Source organism: Sylvia atricapilla, chromosome 4, assembly GCF_009819655.1.
Source record: "Sylvia atricapilla isolate bSylAtr1 chromosome 4, bSylAtr1.pri, whole genome shotgun sequence".
NCBI classification, from domain to species: domain Eukaryota; kingdom Metazoa; phylum Chordata; class Aves; order Passeriformes; family Sylviidae; genus Sylvia; species Sylvia atricapilla.
Genome location: NC_089143.1, coordinates 3,922,782 through 3,945,604, shown reverse-complemented (window position 1 = coordinate 3,945,604; position 22,823 = coordinate 3,922,782). Strand labels below are relative to the sequence as shown.

Below are 22,823 nucleotides of genomic sequence, written 5' to 3'. Positions count from 1 at the left end.
TTTACTACTTTTAAAGCAATTTATTGAGATGGAATCTATGAAACTTGCAAGGACCAGGAAGCTTTTTTTTTTTTTTTTAATAACTCACAGGCCATTGAGCTCTTTTCAGTTTTGTCTATCACTAGTTAAAGGAAAATATTACATCTTAAAGAAAATACTTATTTTAAGCTCTCTTTGTGTTATATCTTCATTAGAGTAACAAAAAAATGATGTTTTGAAATTAATTACTGCTCTGTGTTTTATCAGGAAGCAGAATATTGATGTCATAATATGACAGGATTTCATCTGTGAACTTTATTACTCAGAAATAGATTTGATGATACATAAATAATCTCAATAAAATGCTGTTTATGAAAATTTGGAATTTTTCATTAGTGCCTTGCAGTATTAAATTTATGACACTTTTCTATGGAGTGACAGAAGGAAGAAATATTGTATAGGAAAAGCACTGTCTGTGACAAATTAGTTTTTACCTTATCCAATTTTACACACATTGCCTGTCTTAAACCCCTGGTTTGGAAGTATACCCTACATTAAATAATTTTGAAATATTCTTGAATTTGAGCTGCCTTGTCTGCCTTTTCAGAGTGTGAACTCATATCCTGCATGTCTGTAGTGCTACTGCTTTGGCAATGTTAGTACACACAACTAAATAATGGAAATAATGGTGAAGATGATTTTAAATTCTAGATACTAGTCTATTGTACTGGTCAGCATACATTCCTCTCTGGCTTTGATGCATTTTATGGCTTCAGGGAAGTTATTTGTGCCTGTGATTCACCTGTCTCTCCATGTTCATGTGTGTCAGTACTCTCACCTCTTTGGAGCTTTGTAGTGACAGTAAGTAAAAGCAGTTAGATTTTAAGAATTAAAAGAAGTGCAGGATTACCAAGATCCTACTTTATTTAAGCTATCATAGACCAGTATAGTTGTCATTTAAAGCTCTAACTTTTGAAATGTTAGAAGCTTCATAAGTAGGCTATAAATCTTTACCTGTTTTTCATTGTGGTTTGGGTTTTTTCTTTTCAAATAACACTTGAGCATTCACCTGTTTAATTTTTCTAACACTTATCTGTGTTTCTAACACTTATCTGAATTTGAAGCAACGAGTGTGCTTATCTAACCTTCTGTGAGATTTATTCAACCATGATAATTCACTGTAACACTTTGTAAATAGTCAGCAACTGCTGTCTTTACATCTGGATGAAATTTAATTCATTACTTGCTTTCCAATATCTAGCTTTCCAAATTTTTAAGGCAATTGTTTTTTGTAAAGATTACTCGTATGTAATACTCTGGAGCTTTGTTGACAGTCTTACCACAGAAATTTCTGGTTTCATAATTGAGCATAGAATAGTTCACCAAGCTGAATAGTTTTGTTATTAGGTTCAAAATCATGGATTTTTAAGTTTTCCTTATTTCACAGAAGTTCAGGGTTCAGTTCTATACTAGCCTGATATGCCAGCAGACCTTGAAAATGGTAATACTCTGTCTTCTCTAAACTGTTCTTTGCCTCAAATATCTCCTATTATATGCTTTGTTCTTGCTGTAATTTTAGATGACACTTAATTTGTTCTTACATTCCTGGGGGTTTTTCAAAAGATGAAAGGATGTCTGTTTCCTTTGCTTCGACAACACTACTTACTCTTGCCAGTGTCTTGTGCACGTAACATCACCAGTTCTTAAAACTTTTGACTTTTGCATTGTGTTTATGATTACCTGAGCTACTTTAACTGCATAGTTGTACTCTTTGAAGTTTTGAAACCGTATTTTTATATTTCTATGTGGTCTATTCTATAAAGATGGTCTCTCTTACTGTGGCTGTTGTAGGTAGTTCCCTTCTTTCTTACTGCTATCAACTAATTTCAGGGTTTGGGTCCACATGAAACAGCATCAATTTTTATGTAGAAAGCAGTAACATTGTTTGCTGTTTTAATTTTGGATTAGGTTTATGAAACTGTGCTAGTCTTCTACCTTGGCATGTTCTTTATTTCGATTTTATTTCTCCATCTTTTGCCAAATAATTTTTTTGGGATTGGGCTGTTACTGACTGTGTCGTGCTAAAATCCAAACCTGTTTTGCTGGGACTGAGTGACAATTAAACATTCTGTTGGTGTCTGTGTGTAAAGTCTCGTGAGACTTCTGATTTTTATTCAGAGCTTGATCTGTGTAGAGCTGGTGGTGAGAGAAGTAGAAATGGAGAAAGCAATTACATGGGTTTGAGCCTTCTGTAGAGGTACTTCTGCCATTAATTGACCTAATAGCAATGAATTCTCACTAGATTTTCATCAGCTTTTAAAGAAATAGCAATGGCTAAGAGAGAATTTATGTATATCTGTCCATGGGTTAGCTGCCTTTTATTATTATGCATACAAATTCTAAGGTTTTTGTTGTGCAATATGCTCAAGATTGCATCTTTAAAATGGTTGGATGTTTGCTCTAAATGAGAACAGGGAAAAGGACAAGCTTCATCTAAAATGCTGAATTAACATGGTTTCCAAAGCTTATAATTTCTTTTCCTTCTCTTAAAAGAAAGCATTAGAGGTTAGAAAAGTTCTTCTGTGAAGAGGAAAATATGGTGGTTTATTATTAGATATTAGGTGGATTTCCTGTGTAAATTCAGGCTTTGGGAAATGGACAATGATGTTATTTGCCAGTATGTTAATTACAATTTTTAAAATTGTCTCATATTTAAAAGATTGTTAAAATTCCTTAAGTATAACACAAGTTGTGTCCTTAGGAAGGAGTTTGTATAGTAAAATGTTTTTTAGATAGAACACCTTTTGATATCACATTAAATATAAATATTTGTTAAACTGTAGTACTTATTTATTTTTTTTCCCCTACTTCCCTTTTGTAGTGTAATAACCACTGATATTTACTCACTTTTCTTGCTGATACAGTTATGCAGTAATCAGTATGTTTCTGAACTTAAATGAACAGTATATTTGAGTGCTGGTATAATTTTTTTCATTTGTCAATACAAAACAAAGGTAGTCTGAAAAACTTAGGCTAAGAATATTGAGATTCTTAATTTGCACTAGTCCTCTACTGCTAAGCAGGATAAAATGTCCCTTACCAAGGTTAATTCTTCTGTGGTTTCTGATAGAAATCTAATTAAAATATATGAAATTTTTTCTTGAAACATTTTTAAGCAACAACTCACCCTTTCAAGCTCAGTAAGTCACAGTAAATTCATTGTCCTTTGGCCTTCAGTGTATGCTTGAAGTACAGTTTGCCAAGATTGTTTTTGGAATGTCTGACTTTTCTGAAAGTACCCATACTGATGGTAGCAGTGCAATACATACAAAAAGTGACTTTAATGTGTGATTTGTTATGTTTCTCTTGCTTTTGGATAAAAAAGAATTCATACAGATTATTATCTGTACCTAACATAAGGTATCCAGATTGGCCGGATTTTACCCCAGCAATGTTTTGGTGCATTTGTTAACTCTAATCACAGCCATAGTACTGTTGAAAATACATCTTAATACTTTACTGGAATAGCCAATTATTTATAATGGCATGCTGAATTGAAATGAGTAGTTACTTAAGAGTGCTTTTAATGAAATAGCTTCCCTGCTGTTTTCAAGGCAGTGGGTCTGTTTGGAAGCTACAAGAAGTAAAGGGTTTCTAAAGCTTTTAAATTAAATTTCTGTCATTATTTAGTCAAAAAAGTGACCTATTGGCAGCATAAGGTTTTTGAGATTGCAAGGGTGATTGTATCTGGCATTCTGGGTAACCTGTGTTCCTACCTTGACATTAGAAAAGGGAAACCTTAACACAATATTTGGTACTCTTATTTTTTTATTGTGGGAAGAAGAGGTGGGAAGCTAGTCAGGACAGAAGTGTTGCTGAGATGAGGAATTAGAACCTCTGTGTTCTTAAATGGTAAATTCTGGACACATACATGCCGTAGAAGTTCACATGGTGTCATTCTGTTGCTGTTATTTTGTCAGAGTAAACATGAAACATGCTCTCGTGAAGGAAACCCAGTTTTCAGACGAGTAATCATGCAGTAAGTAGTCTTATCATGATAACATTCAATAAAAGAAAATAAAAATTAAATAAGCCTACCAGATTTTAATTGTTTCTTGTAACAACAGAAATTTTAATTGACTAATTAAAACTACCACAGTCAACTACTACAATAAACACTCCTTGTCCCCACTCCTTGGCTTCCTTTTGCTGTGTGTAAATGTGCTCCTAGAAGCCATTTACTTTCATTTGAAAGAATTATTTTCTGCAGAGCAGCTCTTATGGCAGAAATCAGTGAGGTCTCAAATACATGAATTTTTGAGGTATCTGAAGATAGAACAATAATGCAATACAGTAAAATATACTTTAAGGCAGAAAACCAGAATTGGCATATGGGAATAACTGGTTCATGTTCTTCTGCTATGAACAGGAGTCATTTTTGTAAAGCCAGCTTAAATGCCAGGCAGGAGCCTAGTTTTTTGTCTTCCTGGACATTACTGGTTGTGGAGATGTATATGGTAAGAACCTTGTCTATTAAAATAATTCTAACTGGAATGTAAGCTTGAAGATTGCATAGTCCAGCTGCTTGCTCAAAGGTTGCTCAGGGCTTTGTCTAAGAGAATTTTGAATGTCTCCATGGTTAGAGATTTCCCAACCGATTCCAGTGTTTACCCATCCACAGAATTCTTTTAATTTTATCTTTTAATTTATTTTTATCTTTTGTTTTTAATTTCCCTCAGGAACAGTCAAGGTAAATTTTGTCCTTCTCTTCATTAAAGCTGATTTAGCTGAGTTCTTAATTAGAATTTAACATTGACTTTAATAAAATTTGGACTCAGATCAGTGGTGCAGCCTTTCAGTGCTTCTGACAGCATAGTTTTGCTTAAGTGACACTATGATATCACTACAAAATCCACACTGAAAAGAAGAAAATTTTATGCCAGAAGTTTGAGATTTTTCTTTCTCTAGATTCTACTCTCTCAGAGGAGCCACATAGATGTTCTTATTAAACAGTTGTTTTCTTCTAAAATCCTACAACTTGGAGACTGGGAAGGGCAGAGGAGAGGAAAGGAACATATTTTCCCATGTTGTGCAACACCATCTTTCACTCTTTTGAATTAATTATTTGGTGAATCTTATTTATTTCCTGTAGAAACATAGTCTATAGTACAAGGGTGCAGATGTTCTTTTTCCTGAAGTAAAATTTCAGTAGCTGGGAATTGTCTTGTGAACTACTAGGAAAGTCTCAAAGTATTTTTTATCCTGCAGAGCCTTCTAGAGCTGGTGTGTTTTTATGTTGGTTAGCTCTTGCCTTTCCAGGTAGTTTTGTTAGTTAGCTCTAATGCTGTCATTTCAAAGTACCAGATTCACTTCTCCTGTGAACTGTGTCAGGAGAAGGAATTTGCATTTGAGTGTGTTAACATAAATGAAGCAGCATACTTCAGATAGTCCTTCATGGACTGATTGACCCATAATACATGGTTCAGAAAGTTACCTTTTTATTGTCATTACTCATTTTTATGTTTTTTTTTTTTTTTTTTTTTTTTTTTTTTTTTAATTGAACATAAGGAACTTCTGGTTGGGTTTATGTTTTTTTGGGTTTTTGGTTTTTTTCTTCAAGGCAATAATTATTTGCTACTACGTATTTTATTGAATATAAAATGCTTTTTTGTATGTTTTCATGGAAACAAAAATTATTCTGACATTTTTTTTTGTCTAGCTTGGTGCCAGCATTAATTCCTTTCTTTGGCTAACCTTTCATGTTAACTGACTGTTCCTGAAGGAAGATACAGTAGAAGACATAAGGACTAAATTAAAAGGTAAAGAAACTAAAAGGTTTTATTGTATATGCAGTCTGTTCTTCTGAGCCTTCAAAGGCAAGTGGGGTAGTACTATGTACCTCACCTAGTAGATTTCAAATATTTCCGAGTCCCTGGGTATTAAGTGTCAGTTTATATGTTTTTTTTGTTTTTCTGTTCTTTTAATCAGTCATAGGACCTTTAAAATATTTTTATTTATAGATGTTGCCACACAAATCTTGTAGCTATATCTTACAGTCAGGAGTAGGCACACATAGCTGCTTTCATTATTTTCCTTACATATTCTTTGGAAGCATTATAAATATTTTCAAGGTTAATGATTAAAGTTAGCTGCAACTACTATTAGTTGTTCCATTGGGTTTGACACGTAGGAGTCCTGTTCTTGATAGTTTCCTTTCTTTTCCCCTCACTTCCTAGCATCAAAACTGCATTAAGATAAAATAGAGTCTGGACCCTGGTAGCTGAGGAATCAGTTCTGACTTCAGCAGGGTGCTCAGATAGGCAAAATCTATTCCTATACTAAAATTAAAATAGAATAAGCTGGAGCTTGGCAGGGTTATACATATGAACAGAATGTGAAAGGAGGTGCTCTGGTAAAGGCAGGAGTTGACTCTAGGGTTCAACTGTTTTTGCAGTTGCTTGGAGCAGAGGAGGAGTTGGTGATGTTTGTGACTTTTATAACACTAGAACTATTCAAAGCAACTGTGAAAATCAAGGAGGAACATGTGTGTGTTCATTTTTCTTTTGGCACAGCAGTGCTTCAATAGCAGAAAGAAATTATTTTCTAGCTTTAGAAGACACAATGAGAATCTTGCAGTAAATGAAGAACCTCATTTCCTGGCTTTTTTGCATTTCTCAGATTAATAATTTCTTCATCTAATGTTCATTGGTTGGTGTTGTGCTTCTGTTCATTGTAATGATTGTGATTATGAATACATTTGAATGTATACATGTATACTTTTGTCTTCTGGCACCAAGCTAGTCCATGTAAAATATCCTGGAAATCTGAAAACTGTTTTGCAGATTGTATAAAGCTCATTCTGTCAGAAATACCATATAGCATATGTTAGTAATATTAAAGCTTTCTGCTCTTCTGTTATGTCCAAAGGACATGTTCAAGCTAAGCTATTGGGATTCTATTCTAAACTCTTGGGTGAAAAGTTTGGTTTATATTCCAATGAATTCTTGCTCCAATAGATTCTAGTTAGATCTTGCTGAAGAATAGCTTTTGTGGCTTGTACTTTACAGTTGCTTACATTTAGAAGCAGATATTGTCAACTCGATTGTCTTATTATGAAAGTGGCAGGCAGTGTTTCTCAAAAAAGTCACCAAAATATTTGTAAGGGAATTAATGTTTTTGAACTGCTTTGTCCTTATTCTTGGAGTAAGAGGAGGACATAATTTAACTTCTCCCCTAATTTCTGGTCAGCATTCAAACTTTTTTTTATGTTGAAAAACAAGTTCACAAAAGGAGTAGGCTTTGCACAAGCTTTACAACAAGGAATTATTTTTGTTTCACACTAGCATTGGAGTGACACTTGCTGTCACTCAAAAAGATATTGCAGAATTATAGCCCATCTTAGGTGAATTTGCTTGTGCATAACACCTGTGATTGATCTGCTCTTTAAAGATTTTAAAGGCATCTTGTGTCAAGCTAATATTATGTTCAGAAGTGGGTTGAGGAGCAGATTTTACGTGCATCACCTACTCTTAGTGTTCAGTACTCACAGAATCAAACTTTCATATTGATTTGAAGTACACTGTAGTTCTTTTGTATAGGTTTGTACTGCAAAAAGGAGGCATTTTTAACTGTTCCCCATAGAAGTCTGTCATTCATATTTAAACCAAAGCTGTTAAAGACTGTGATGCTTTAACTTCAGGTACAGTGCAAATTTAAAAGAGTTCTTAACTGACAGAATTACAAGTCGAGCTTTTGAGCAGTAAACAAAAGCATGGAATAATCTCCTTTGTGTTTATAGGTTCTGGGGTCACTTAGCATGGTGAAATAAAAATAGCACTACCATTTAAAAGAAGGAAGTTGTCTGCATTTACCAGTTTCTCACACTTCTAATATCATTAAATGGAAGGAAAGAAGAATTTTGTTTCTGATTTTCTTATAGTCAGTGTTCTAAAAAATATTTCAAAGAAAAAAACCCCACAATTTCATAATTCATATTAACCAGAGTAATTACTCTTACATGTAAAAAAGTATGAATTTTTCCATAGTTTTCTGTGTGGCTAAATACCAGAGTAAAAAAAAAAAGACAAATTCAGAGTAGGTTTGTTATTGATGTTTTATTTGTTTATAGACAGAGAACACTTCAATCAGTGTCCAGTTTTGCCATTTAAAATATTCTTAATGCTGGAAATGAGGAAATTACCATAAGTAAATGAGTATACCAAAGGGTAAACTTCCTCATTCCAAATTTGTAAAGTAATTTTGTTGTTAAGAAGAGAGTCTAAATAATGTGGTGGGAAATTGGGAGGGTGTCTGTGTTTATTTAATAGCTAACTCAAATTCACAATAATTTTAATCAGTATTTCAGTTTGATACATCTTGATATCTTACCATGATAACATCTTGACTTACATTAGGTCTTTTAGAGACAAGTTTGATACAATTTTTGTTTAATTATCAAATTTATTTTCTCAACTGAGAAACTGTAAATCTAACTTAAATGCTATTTATGCATGATAATAATTTTAAAATTTTATGCAGGTTTTGAGCCCTTTGTATGTGAAAACATTTCACTGTGGATTATCTGTCATTTTTTGAAGTATTACAGTGGCTGAACCCTGGCCCCTTTTTCATGTATTCATTTTTAACATACTGTGAGGATAATTTGCTCTTTACACATGCTATGAATACAGTTTTTCTATATTTAACAGGTCACAGCATAGAATTTTTTTTAACCTGTTTCCTCTGATTTTCCAACACAATTTGCAGTCCTTTAATATTTTTATGATTCTGAGAATCTCTTTGGAAATTTGAATGAAGCTACATATTCACACTGCTGCTTAGATTCTAGGCCTAATCAGTTTTAAAAGCTTAATCTTTTAACATAACTAGCCAATATTTTGCATGTATAGGTATATTTCATAATCGCAGTGCTGCTGCTTTTAATTTTAAAGGTCAGTCTATTATTCCTGAAGTTTTTATTTTAATATGGCAAGTTAAAAAAAATTAGTAGAATACTTTCCATCATGCAGTAGTTGCATTTTAATATCTACCCCCCAAAAAAAGAGTGCATTTCCAAAGAAAGAGTTTCCCAGAAAAGGCTTGCTAGATGGTATTAAAAATACCAATTTCAAGGGAGACAAAAGAATGACCTTCAAACTTTTTCTGACTTTGTCTCTTATCAGTCATGCAAGTGTCAGAGTCATAATGTGAATACTCAAGAAGGCTTTGAATTGTCAATAGAGGGAAGCTTCCTCTTTGAGGTTATATTTGCTGGAACAGAAGAGATAACACTATTATCAGTGCTTTTGTAGTGTAGCCAATTTCTCATTGCATGTACTGAAATTCACTTTTTAATACAGTTTTGATATTAATGTAATGATAAATATGTCAGACTGGTAAAATAAATTCTGAATGTTTCTGTCAGTCCCGATACAGTATGAAATAACACTCTGGTGTCTTTCAGAGACTTTTATGAGTATTTCTGGAGGAAAAAAAAAAGAAAAGTAATTTTCAAACACATTTCTAACCTCCTCTTAGTAAATTGACATTAAATATGTGTTTCTTTCTGGGGTGTGTTGAATTATCAAACAATTGGAACTTAAAAGTTTAGCTCTGGAATGTGAAATACAGAATAAAAACTGGCACACTGTGTATGATACAAATACCATTACATGCTATTTGTGATTACCATTGTAGGAATATATATATATATTTTTTTTTTATTAGACATTCAAGCCCTGTCTTTGAGAATTGGTTTGAGCAGTTCTTCATGGCTTTTTTTATTAATTACTTTTATTTCTTAAATATTGTAGGGTTTTTTTAATAGGCTAGCTACTGCACAAAATAACAGTGCATTCAAAAGCATTGTACAAATTTTGCATGGTAATAAAATTGTGTTAAACCTTTATGTGGCCCACTTCAATATTAGTATTTACACTGAAATTAATCTACTAATTTACTCTAATTAATTAGAGAGCTTTGAAGACTATCTTTTCATTTCCATTGATTTATTGGAAGCATTGTTAGCATTGTTAGCAATACTTCCTTATTATTTGAGATAATTTCTACAAGAATGATGTGTTATCTCAGCTAAAAGATATAGATAGCCTTATGAATATTTACTGCATCTAGATATTCTGAAATAATATTTGTATTTTACTCAAATGAAATTCTGAGCTTCTAATGTATAGCTTAGCAAATAAAGATTGACAGGGCTTAAGGTTTCACCAGCAATCTAAAATATTTTAAGTGTGTGAAAATAACTCTTAAGATCTAATAAGTCATTCTTATTAAATAAATATGTTAAATGCCTGCAGAATTCTGTGGAGGCAGAATTGTGGCTTTGCTGAAAGCTAGACCTTGTTAGTATCACTCAAAATTGACCTTATTTTGTGATAAAAACATTTAGTTTTTAACAAAAATCCAAATTAAATCGTACAGTGGCCTTTAGAATGAGGCCAAATTTGGGGTTATTTTTGCTTTGCTGTTCCCAGGTTATCTCTTCTCCTGCCAATCCAGCTGCCTTCAGGAAAGCAAAAATGGAGTGGTTAAGTGCATTCTTTCTCAGTTTTCTGTTCAAGCAGTGGTTAAGTGCATTCTTTCTCAGTTTTGCTGTTCCTGATGGAGTAATTAATTGCAGTAAAAAAGATAAAAATGTATAATGCTAAAATCCTATACCTAAACTGGTATTATTTTCAAATATATATTTTCTTATTTCTCGTCATATCTTAAAAGGTTGAATTTTAGTAGATTTCGTAGTTCTAGAAGGTTCCAAAATGTAAAAAGAAAGTAAAGACAAGTGAAAGAAATGAAAATACAGACACGAGATGAGAAGGACTTCATTTATTATCCAACTTTTCCTTCAATTAATTTGGTTCATATAATGCTAAAGAAGTTTTCTTTGAGGAGCTTCTGAAGGCTGTCATCTACCAGAGTAATTCAGATAGTAGTGGTTCAGTTAAGTTTTTCTGCTGTAGAAGGTAGTTGTTTTGGGTTTTTTTCCAATGTGTACATGAAAGACTGTCTTTAAAGTTCCAGGTACATGAGGAATGAAAGAAATTTTATTCAGTATTCTCTGATAGCAGCACAGGCTTACTGGTAATGTTTTACTTAGGATATCACAGACTAACATTTAAAAATAAAGTTACTGTGTCTGTAAGATAGCTAAGTAATGGACATCCATATTTGAAGCTGCTCTTAGCTTTTTTTTAGCCAGCTTACCTATTTCAAAGGACAGCCTAAATCATTTACATGTTATATGTACTAATTCATATTTTTTTGAGTTAGCAAGGTGTAAACAAGAAGGGAAGAAGAGATGTGAGGTGGTAGGGAGCAATACACAGTCGTGCTGATACATGCAGTTGTAATCCATGCCAGCTGTTCAGAGTAACTTTAGAGGGAATATAGATCACTGGAGACAGATACTTAAAAACAGAAAAGATGTTCACTAATAAGGGACTCTTAAAAAGTTTAAGGAAAGATGTAAAGCTGTACCTTCTAGTGCTGAAAATAGCTTATGTTTTAGAGTACTTTATCATGGCAGATGCAACATTCCATACCACTTGAAGGAGTTTTAGGACATGTAAAAGATGCTTAGATGGAATTGGCAGAAATTTGCCTCCTCCTAGCAGGAGCTGAGAGATGGTAGTAGTACTTAGAGGACTGTGGCTGTTTTCTTCTTGATGTGTGATCAGACCTTCATAACCTTTGAGAAGGATGAGCACATACAGAAGCATTTAGCCATCACTGTTCCTTGTTGAGGTAGACACTGCCATGAAAGTCAGAGCTCCATCTGTTAGTTGCCTTTTGGAGTAAGCAAGTTATATTCACTTTTATTTAAAAAAAAAAAAAATTCTCATAGAGTTCTCATCCAAGCAGAGAAGAGAAGAAAACCTCACCTCAGAGAAACTTCACCTGCTAAGTGTGTGACACCAGATTGAATGTGGAACATTAGCAGGATGTCTAATTAGACTTTTCTTGCATGTTTTTTCTTGTGCAGTTCCTCAGCATAAGCTATATTTTGGTTCAATAAATAATTAATCTCTAGGTCAGTTTAGAAGGAACTTGTGAGAGAAGCATTTCTAACCACCAAAAATGTGGCTGACACATTCTTACCTGCTGAATCTCCTGCCCAAGGTTATTTACAGAACCTATTTTTCTGTATTGGAGGCTTGATTTTTCTTATGACAGCCAGTTTAGCCTTCTGCAGCTAAATGTTATGTAGAAATAAATGTTATATTGAAATTCTTTAATAGAGAGTAAATGGTTTTACTTTATAGCTTGTTCTATGCAATTAAGTGGCTTACTCAATATTATATGTCTTTCTAAATATTAATGTTCTGAAATTCTATCAGCAATAAACCATCAGAATGAAATATTGGCTCATTGAAATCAATAGCAAAGGGTTTATTGACTTCTTTTGAATCTTTATTTCATCCAAATTATTTCAGGTACAAAGAAATTTCTTTGCTCTTCTACAAATATATGGGGCTGGGAAACTGCTTAGGTCAAAGTCACCTTGAGCTGTTTTAACTAGAGATTCATATCTTGTATAAACTAAAGAGGCGTGTGTTGAAACTTTTTTTTTTTTTGACATCACTATTTTGTTTGCTGTTCTTATAAATGAACCATTTTACATTTTTTTGGTTTTCAACAACTTTGCTCAGTTTAGTAATACTTACCTACAAGCCACAATCTACTAAAGCTGAGTAACAACTTCTCTTACTGCAGAGAAAGAGAATCGTTCATCATGAGGTATTGTTTTTGCTCTCAAAGTTTTGCTTTGCATTTCAGTCTCTGTTAATGAAATTCTTTATATAATCTTTGCCTTAGGCCTGAAAACCTACTTCTTCACAGTCACTTGTTTATTTATTTCAAAACATTTGTTGCGTTGAAAAGTACAACTTTGTTATTTTATGAATTGAGGCACAAAAATTGAACATTAAATAACTATTATCTTTGGAGAATGTGACTAAGCTTATTTTCTCCTTTCTGAGCTGGAAGTATACTGTAATTTCATTATCAAGTACTTGTAATATTCTTAACTTCCTTGCAAACTGTAGCCCAGGTATCAAAATCTCACATGAACAAACCCTTAAAATATCCTAAGAGATGCTTTTATTTCACATCAAATAATTCCTAGTTTTTCTTCTCCCAAATACATGGACGTTTACTGTTCAATTACATTTTTTTCTTCTCTTCTAGGTATCAGTGTATTAATGTTGCTTCTTTAGTAAAGCCAGCATTTTAAAAAAATTCAGTATAATCTTGAATGTAATGGCAATCCCAAATGTCTCTAAAATTTGTGCTGCTTTTTGCAATCTTGGAACTTTCCAGAGCTTGGCTATTTTGGGTGTTTTTCTTGGTGACAGTGGATGGAAGAAACCTGAAATGCAACTTGTTTTGCTGACAGCAGTATTTGATTTGTATTAATTTCAAGCTGGAATACTTGCTAAGGATAATACAGCAAGTAGGTCTGAGGTTTTGCGTCATAACATAAATTTTTTAGTTACTGGTGTTTATGTTACATTCAGTGGTTGCCTGACATCATAAACAAAACTTTATGAAAGGCATCATCACAAATGTGATAGTTGCTGAAATACTAAATGCTTAATGGCATGCACATTCTTTGAAAAAAAAAAGTTCTCACTTGAGAATTTTTAAAGTTCTTCTTTATTCTAATAATTAGGAAGCATCTGCCAGTGCATTAAGCAATGACTTTAAATAAGTGACTCTTACAACTGCCTTCATAAATCATAGATTCAAAGAGTGTTATTGTGCAATAAATTCCTATTTGTCAGGTGTGCTTACTCTCAAACTTGATATTCTAAACATGGAGTGATTCCTGTGTTCTCAATTTGTCCTGCTAAAGGCTTCATTTTACTCAGTTGCTATGTCATGTCAGTAGTACTTCTTCCAATTTGCTAACTAGACCTAATATCCCATGCAAAAAATTCCTCTGGGCAACACTGAACATTTTTTTAATAACTCAGCTGCACAATTCCAATTAATATAGGCTTTTTCTAGGATACTGATAGAAATTTTAGAATCAAGTGCAGAAAAAATTATTAGGAATTTGGTTTTCATTCTTTTTTTTAGGTATTCAGTTCTATTTTGTTTTTTTTTTTTTACAATCATGCTAAGCCTGTATTTTTCCTTAGCTATTATCTCCAAATAGCTGCTGCTTTGTGATCTTAAGTGTTAATTAGCAAAAACAAAGAGCAAATGAGATGTACTGGGAAGAAGATAACAAGCTGTTAGCATCCAGCTATTGAGAGATGCCTCTACCAGAATTAAGGTGCAAACGACACCATATGCCAAAGTCAATAGTAGGGATTTTATTTACCAATAAAATGGGAGGTAGAGAGATTAGAAATAAAGAAAAGAGAGGAGAGCAAGAGAGAGGCCAGGAATTGGAGTTAGCTCCTTTAAGGCAATTTTTGGTTTGCCATGCTCAAAAGGGGAAGATTGACAAGGGACCCTAGCAGTTAGGGATTTTGTAATTCAGTGTATTACTGGTAATATTGTACCTTCAGTAAGACTGCTTATGCTTACAAAGTTTTCATACAACATACAAAAAAGTTCCTGTATAAAAGGTTTTCATGCAAACACATCTTTACACTGGAGCTGTGCTGTATTCTCCGGGATATAAGAGTACAGCTCCATGTAATTTAATCCTGACACAAAACAGAAACTGTGGCTTTACTATTCCTGGGGTCATAAATGAAATTACTATCCTTTTTAAGTTTAGCTGTGTTATCCCAGCTTTCTTTTTCTTTTTTTCTTTTTTCTTTTTCTTTTTTTTTTATTTTTGAATTTCAGTGAGCAAATTGCCCTGATCACATTCTTTTTGCCACAGTGCATTGTTGCACTTACAAGTGAGAAGCATGTGTAGTGCAGAATGTACTGTAGTTGCCATATTGATTAGCATAAATAAAAGAACTAAGGTCAAGTTAAAATACTCTTTTGGTACTCATGGTAGGAAACCCAGTAGTACATCAGACATGTTCAAGTGGAAAGACAGCTCTGATATACTTTGGAATGTCTACTGATTGATAAATGCAATGGTTAGAGTTGCTTGAGAGCTGGTGAAAGGCTTTGCTGTATTTTACCCATGTCCCATTTGTAGTACTTCTGGTCTATGAAGGGGTACTCAACCATATTGTGTGTGACATTTTCTTTTGTTTTGTTAAGATTATTTAGTTCACTTGTTAATATCTCTGAAAAATTTAATCAAAGCATAAAAAGTCTAAACCTTTCCAAGAAAGAACTGGGAAGCTTAATACGTTTTCCTTGATTCCAAATATGAAATTTTGTACCAGCTCCCGGGCTAAATTGGGTTGAGACAAAATTATACATCCGTAAGATAAGTGTAAGTGTAAAAGCTTTTCCTCACACCATTTTTTTCAGTAAAAAGACCAAGTTAGCAGAAATCAAACTAATACTACCTAAAATATGCAGTCCTACTAACATTTTGTGTCTCCCAACAAGGATTTGTGATGAAAACACAAATCGCAATCACAAATACAGGCAGCTTGGTGGCAACTGAAAGTTTCTTCCATTCATCACAGCTCAATTTCATGTCTTAGCAGGTTCCTATAAAAAGAATAATGACAATTTCGCCTACTATGAACCGATTATTAAAGAAAGGAACAATCCATCGATTGTGATCAAGTTCCTGTGTCTACCGCAAAAGTAACCAAAAAGTTAAAAGGGCCTAAATAAAAGTGGTTTTTTTGCATCATCTTGGCTATTTTCTGTGAGCTTTCTCATGTAAATTGAGGAAATGACAGTTCCCCCACTTGAAACTGGTTCCTTTGTTCTGCAGCTAGGGTGTTCTGGCTTTATTCCTGGAATAGGAAACAACACAAGTCTCAGAGAGGTTTATCCCATAGATTGTCCTTCAGTGTTTGTTTAACTGCCTGAACTTACATCTCTTAAGGTGGAGTTATAACTTCTGTTTCATTAAATGCTTGCTGCACTGCTGGTGGTGTGTCTGCCATCTTTTCGGGAGGGTCTTCCTTAATTTCATGTCTGGAAGGAGTGAGGTAGCTTGTGAAAGTTGGGCAACTGTAGCGTGTGCAATCATGGATGAATGGTTTTTTACCTATGGAGGAGCCCATTAAAGATGTATGTCCTCCCTTCCAGATAAGCCCCAATTGAGCCTTGTCAAGTTCTGCAGCATTGGCATTAGAATTAGGAGAATGTGAAACCACCCCAGATGCTTGTGTTGTGGCTGTTAGGTTTCCTCTCTTTGGTATGGAAGCTGCTAGTGGCACCAAAGCAACTATAACTTGGTGCATTCATTTTGTGCTGCAGCAAAAATGCAGCACTGTGATACACCGGCAATTCTTGAATTAGGGAGTGCACTTCAGTCACTGGATTTCTTTTAGAGTTAAGATGAGAAGACTCTTACTTCTTGCCCAGGAGTCACAAATTAGCCTCAGCAGTTTCGTAGATAACACTTCTTCCTCCATTTACTCCAGTGATTTTAACTCTTTGCTGTCCATATAATGCACTCAGCTTCTCAGCATCCCACTGTGTTAATATTGGATTTTGTACTCCCATGTTTATTAGAAATTTTATTAACTGGTGACAAGATACAACTGGAATCTGAATGTATGGTGTGCATTAATAGAATTCCACTTGTGTATTTGAGTCCCACCTGATTTATGGCCAAACTTTGGTATCTCTGTAGCTGTATGCAGCACTTCTTTAGTAACATTTTGCTGACCCTGACAATCATCTGTGGTTTCTAAGGGTCATGATGTTACTTCCTAGATGTCAATGCAAATGTTTTGGTCTTTATGAGAGCAACAGACTCATTCACTGTCTCCCAACTTCTCCATTGTTGTTAATTGGATCATAGCTTTGAAGTAATTTGGCATTTACACCTGCTCTTGCTTCTGCTACAAAGTAAACTTCTTTTCATTTATGTTTTTCATAGCCCTTTGATTTCAGCATATTTTCAAAGTAGTGTCATAGTAGTCTGTCTGTCTTCATTTCTGCTTTCAGCACTTCAGTGTTTAAGTGAAACTACTTTCTATGCCTCACAGCTGGAAATCCAATCAAAATAACACTTCCAAATTTCAAGAGAAAATATTGCAGTTCCCGACTAGGAAATTAAAAACACCTTTTGAGTCATAAATATGAAAAGGTATATAGGATTATGTTGAAGACTTTATCCAAAATGGCTGTAATTTCTTTGTTAAGACCAAAGAGAATAGAAAACCCAGGAGAATAAAAACTTTAAGATACAAATATTTTTTTCATTGGTCTTAGATTCTAAACTATGATTTTAAATAACACTAACAATGTGAGCTTAGCTGAATGTCCCTTTCAGCTCCTGCATCTCTATAGTTTGTAAGGAAACCTTCTGTTCTATACTGTAACTCTCTTTCCTGTTTTCCCAGGACCATTCTTTATCAGAACACTAATTTTGTGAAGATCATCACACTTCCACGCTGTGGAATAGATATGTGGCAGAATCCAGGTGCATACTTTGCTTTTGTAATAAGTAATCAGCCCAATTTCATCAATATGCCATTTTATTAAGAAATATTGAGAAATAGGAATTTGAAAAAGCCACAAGCAACAGACATCACTGAGCCCGGGATCAATGCTGGGTGAACCTCAGAACCAGCAGTGTGCCATATCCTCCCCCATTCACAAATTCTGCTTTTGCAGGGCTGGTTTATATACAGTTTTTCCAGGCAGAAAGAGGGTTGCCTCATCCCATTGTCCACTCAATGTTTCATATGCATATTTATTTTCTCTCCATCTCCCAGTCTGATGAATAGTTTTCTGGGCAGGGCTGATGTCTGATTGCATTTATGGGAACCCAGTATTGGGATGCACACCCAGGCTGATGTAGATAAGATTTCCATCAGGTGTTGATCACCAGGTCCTTGGCAATCTCATCTTTGGAGAGGACCCATCTCCTGGTGGGGACACCCTTCTTTCTATTGTAAATGTGCTGCTTCCCCTGTTCCCCAGCAGAGGCGTGCAATTTCACAGTTACTTTTTATTTGGTAGAATTAAAATGATTCAATACCATGTATTTCTATAAAACATGAATTAATTCTCCAGTACTTATAACAACTTAATTTTTTTGTTTGTTTGGGGATTTTTTGGGGGGTTAGTTTTTTTTGTTTGTTTTGGTTTGCTTTGTTTGGGGTTTTTTTGGGGTTTTTTTTTGGGGGGGGATTGTTTGTTTTTGGAGGGTTTTTTTGGTGTTTGGTTTTGGTTTTGATTTTGGTTTTGGTTTTGGTTTAACTAAGGAGATTTATCCCATATTGTGTTCAGCATCAGAGAGCAGAAAGTAAAGGTATACTTGTGAGTTCAGAATGTAATTGTTATTACCGATGTTTATGTTTTTAGAGAAATGCTGTTCATGAATAACATCTCAATTACTATTGTTTCCTAATTAGAAGTATTATGGTTTGGCTTCCATGTGTTATGCAAGCAGCCATACTCCAGAACAACTATTAACAGTTGAATTTTAATCACAGCTTTTCTTTCAATAGAATCACTGTTTTGGTTGTCAGGATGCAGGAGCATCACCGTTCTCTAAAATATTTTTGCCATTTTTCTTAAGTTGATTAGAAGTGGTCAAATTGTTAAGCACACTATCACAATTGCAAAAAAATTTATTTCCTTAAGCAAGTAGGCAAAGCTGTGTCACTCAAACTTCCCCACACTAGCAACATGGTGTTTCAGAGATTCTGGAAATCTTCATTTCTGGTGAAGTCTCTGACCTGGATACTATGTGTCATATTGCACTTTCAGAAGGAAGAAATTTGTTGCATTTGTTCCATCCATTATGTGACATGGGAATTAAGGCTGAAAGAGCAGCACTGATTTATTCCTAATGAGAGGTTTAAGTTCTGGGTTTTTTTCTGAAATCCACGAAGTATGATTATTTGAAGGCTTGCTGCATCTTTTTTTCTCTTATAATTTTGTGATTAATAAATATGGAAGAAGTCCCTCAGAATTAATTCTTATTCAGCAGGTAATATCACAGCCTCTGTATCTCTGAGCAGAGTGTTTACAGTTTCTAGACTTGTGAGATAATCTCTACTAGTGGACTCCTTTGATAGTACTTCTAGAAATCCTAAATAATGCAGTATAGCCATAAAGCTGTCTAGAAACAACCAAAGCAGCAGCATAAACCAAGTTGTATGCTATTTTAAAGAATGCCAACTACCCTATACAGCCTTCTATTCTTCAAAAGTAAGGCAGCATTTCTCCACTTTTGTTCTAGAGCTGCAGACTCAGATCATTTTCTGTGCTTGGTACCAGATGGACTTGGTGGAAGGCAGCAGCACAGGCTGTTTCAGCCAGCCAGCCCCATGAAAACTGGTTGCTGTCTCCTGACTCAGTTTTTGGTTTAATCAATGATGAACACAGGAATGAGCTCAGGCCTGGAAAATCTAACTCATATTCATTGAATTTAAATACAAGTGAATCAAAGAGTCTGTATGACATTGCTGTGTGTATCTGTATTACACAGATTCTTAAAAAAATACAACATTAAATATCCCTTAAAAAGGGCTGTTTTCATCCATAGCTACTAAACTCACCTGTCAAAAGTGTCTGATAAGATTTATGGCCATGTTTAGTAAGTGAGTCTGGACACTTGCACTAACTCTTACACCAAGGATGATGAAAAAATAATAAGCACATGTAGTTTTACTTAGGGTCCAGTGTTGATTTTGTAGCTATCCTACTAATTTTTAGAGTAAAGTGCTTGAGTAAACTGAATAAAATTACCGGAAGTACATAAGTACGAGATCTAATAATTCTGTCTGTTCCTCACCATTTTGTATGGGCTGGTGTGTGCACTTTGGCTGTTTTGTTAGTCCTGGTCTTGCTGGTCTGTAACTGAGCTAGGTGGCATTTCATGTAGAGATGTTGCTTAGAGAGATTGCTTGCTAGAATATATAATACATGAAATTATAATTATTAATTATAATACATGAAATTTTCACCAGGCTGCTGAGCTGTTGGTTTATATTTGAGTTAGAAATGTTCATAAAGCTAGTAACTATTCAAAAGAAAATGTTCATTTCAGGTGGATTAGTGTTAAATTAAAGTTTGTTTCTGTTTTTTTGTTAAATAAAATGAAGGTTCCTAGGAAAAGTATTGTCTCAAATAGCCGACTGTACATTTCTTACTGTCATATGTGGTCTTCATTTTGCTAGAAATGCACATTCTTTTATTTAGGATTTCTGTTAGCGCTAAGTGAGTTTAGATCTATTTTGTGTTTAATACTACATTAATTTTTGAAGCCATTAAGCATCATTTGCAGATGCCCCATTTATATCTGGTTATCTACAATAAAAGCAATTACCCTATTAAATACTTGGGCATTTTCCTAATTCTTGAATATTAATATGTGATTAAACTAGTCAGAGGTTTCTTTTAGTAAATTAACTAGCTTCAAGGCTTCTTGTCTTTCTTTAGTTTTTGAGATGAGATTCATATATTTGTTTACTGAGATTCAGCATTAAGTTCTCTAAAATAAACTCATACCCATATTACATCCCTGTGTCCCAAAAAAAGGGTTATCATTAATTTGGCAAATCACATCCATATGCTAACAGATGTTCCCAGTTGATATCCATTCTCAAACATGTGGATACCTTAAGCCCAAACCAATATCATCTCAAGGTTTTTCACATTGTTGGTCACAAGAAGAGCTTTCGAGGGTTGGCTGCTACAGGGGAAATAGGTCACTGAACATGTGCTATCCCCAGCAGATAATAGCATCTTCTGTGATAGAAAGAAAGCAGGGAATTAGATGGGGCTTCTATTCTGAGATTTTCACAGATCTGACTTGCCAATAACTTTACAGCAAGTCCCTTATTGGGTTTGTAAATTAAAACTCTGATTTGCCTGTATGAACTGAACAAATACTACTATGTAGGAATTAAAGAAGCATATTTGGAGTGCATCCATCAAGTGAAGCTGTGTGAAACTGCTCTGCTGGTTTTAGAAAGCATGATAAATAAATAGGTAGCTTCAATAACAGAGTCAGAAGTCTTGGGCTTTTGAGCTGTATAAGATTTTATTCTTAATCTTGCTAGGTAGTTTAAACTGCCTTTGAAGTGTTACATAATTTGCTTCGAAGAAAACCTATCTGGAAAAATGCAGGTATGATCATGAAATCATACTGTAAAACATTTCTTTCTATACCTTGATGTTTGGTTTCAAAGTGTTTGCTTTACTGAATGAATCATTTGTTCTCCATAAAAATTTTAAGCTTTTTCTGCATTCATACTTAAAAGGAAAAAGTCTTGAAATGGTATTGTGAGACAGCGTTTTACACCTTTTGCTTTTAAAACATTTAAATATGACTGAAAGTCCTGCCATTCCTGGACTTGGAAAACATGCAAAATCTGAATTCATAGAGAATGCTGCACGGTTCTTTTTCCCTCTAAATTAAGAGACGATAACAACTGCTTATATCTAATGCATGTTCTTGGCAAAATTGGTGGTCTTTAATTCAAATATTCCCTTCCGAAGGCTGAGTCATAATTAAGTAATCCATGGCCTTCTGTAATGTTCCTTTCTCTGGTGAATTTCACCCTGAATGTTAATGTAGTGAAAGAAGGCCGATTAATGGTGCTTATCCTAATGGTGTGGAATTCATAACTCTCTCTTTGGGGCAGTTAACTGTTCTCTTGCTTCATTGCTTTCTACATATATATTAGCTTGAACTTGGCCTGTTGTCTCCTTTCAGGGCACAGTCTCCATCTAGGGAGTTCTTCAACGTACAATCCAAATACAGCTCAGTTTTTTCAAGAATAGTTATTAGCAAAATTTTGTGCTTTTGATCAGTTCTCAATACACTTTTTAATTAGATGTGTGTGATATCTCGTAAACTCAAGATGATTTACTTCTGTTATCCAAAATTATACTTCATGAAGTAGCTTTATATTTCAGGCTGTTACTAAACTCAGCTTAATTTAATCAGCTGCCTTCACCCTAGCATCCTTCCTGTACATACTAATGGAAAATAAACATTGTGATGACTGTTTTAAGTAAGCATCTGAAATGATGTTTTAATTTTGGGTGGTCCAAAAAATCTTCTTGCCTTAAGAATTAGCACATGGCTTGCAGAAGCCTTATTTCTCCTTACTTTGCTTCTGATTTATTTATATTGCATTAACAGAAAGGAATAAAAGAGGACAGATTATACTTAAGTATATTACTGAACCATGACAACTATCACTCTTGAAGGGAAACATACACATATGCTGCAGTTAGAGAAAATTTAAATGATATTACATTGCTGTTATCCTTGAGTATTCTGGTGTGGGATTTTATATATATATGTGTGTCTGTGTGTGTGTGTGTACCATCTGCACTTCAAGAACGCTAAATATTTAATGAGTTTATGAATAGTAGATAAACATTTAACTCAGTTTTGTAAAAAATATGTATGCATTGAACAATTGTTTGTCACTGCCAAAGAAAACGGCCTGATTTAGGGATGTGATTATTCCAGTTGAAAATTCAAATAGCTCCTTTGAAATAAGACCGGAGATGGGAGAATGTTGGAGCTAGAAAAGGATTGGTTGTTCAGAGTGTGAGTTACTCAGGCTCTGGTTCCCTTATTGGTCCTACCCCCATGACACTTGCTGTTGTCAGTTGTGTGACAGTGTTAATTGTGTGGCTGTCCATTCTTCTGCTCAACTTGGGATTGCTCTCTTCTCACAGACTTTATCTTTGCAGTCTTTATCTTAGCTGGTCCTCACTCTTGCTGCCTTTAAAATGAAACAGAAAATCTGAGTTTATTAATGAATTTATTTAAAGCATTTGCCTAAAGCACTTACAGCCAG

General features: G+C 34.2%; 1 protein-coding gene across 2 annotated transcripts in view; it reads left to right on the top strand.

Annotated features, from left to right (window-relative positions):
• TUSC3 (tumor suppressor candidate 3) overlaps positions 1 to 22,823 on the top strand; it is a 109,817-nt gene that overhangs the window by 59,782 nt on the left and 27,212 nt on the right. The gene's annotated exons all lie outside the window — the stretch shown is intronic.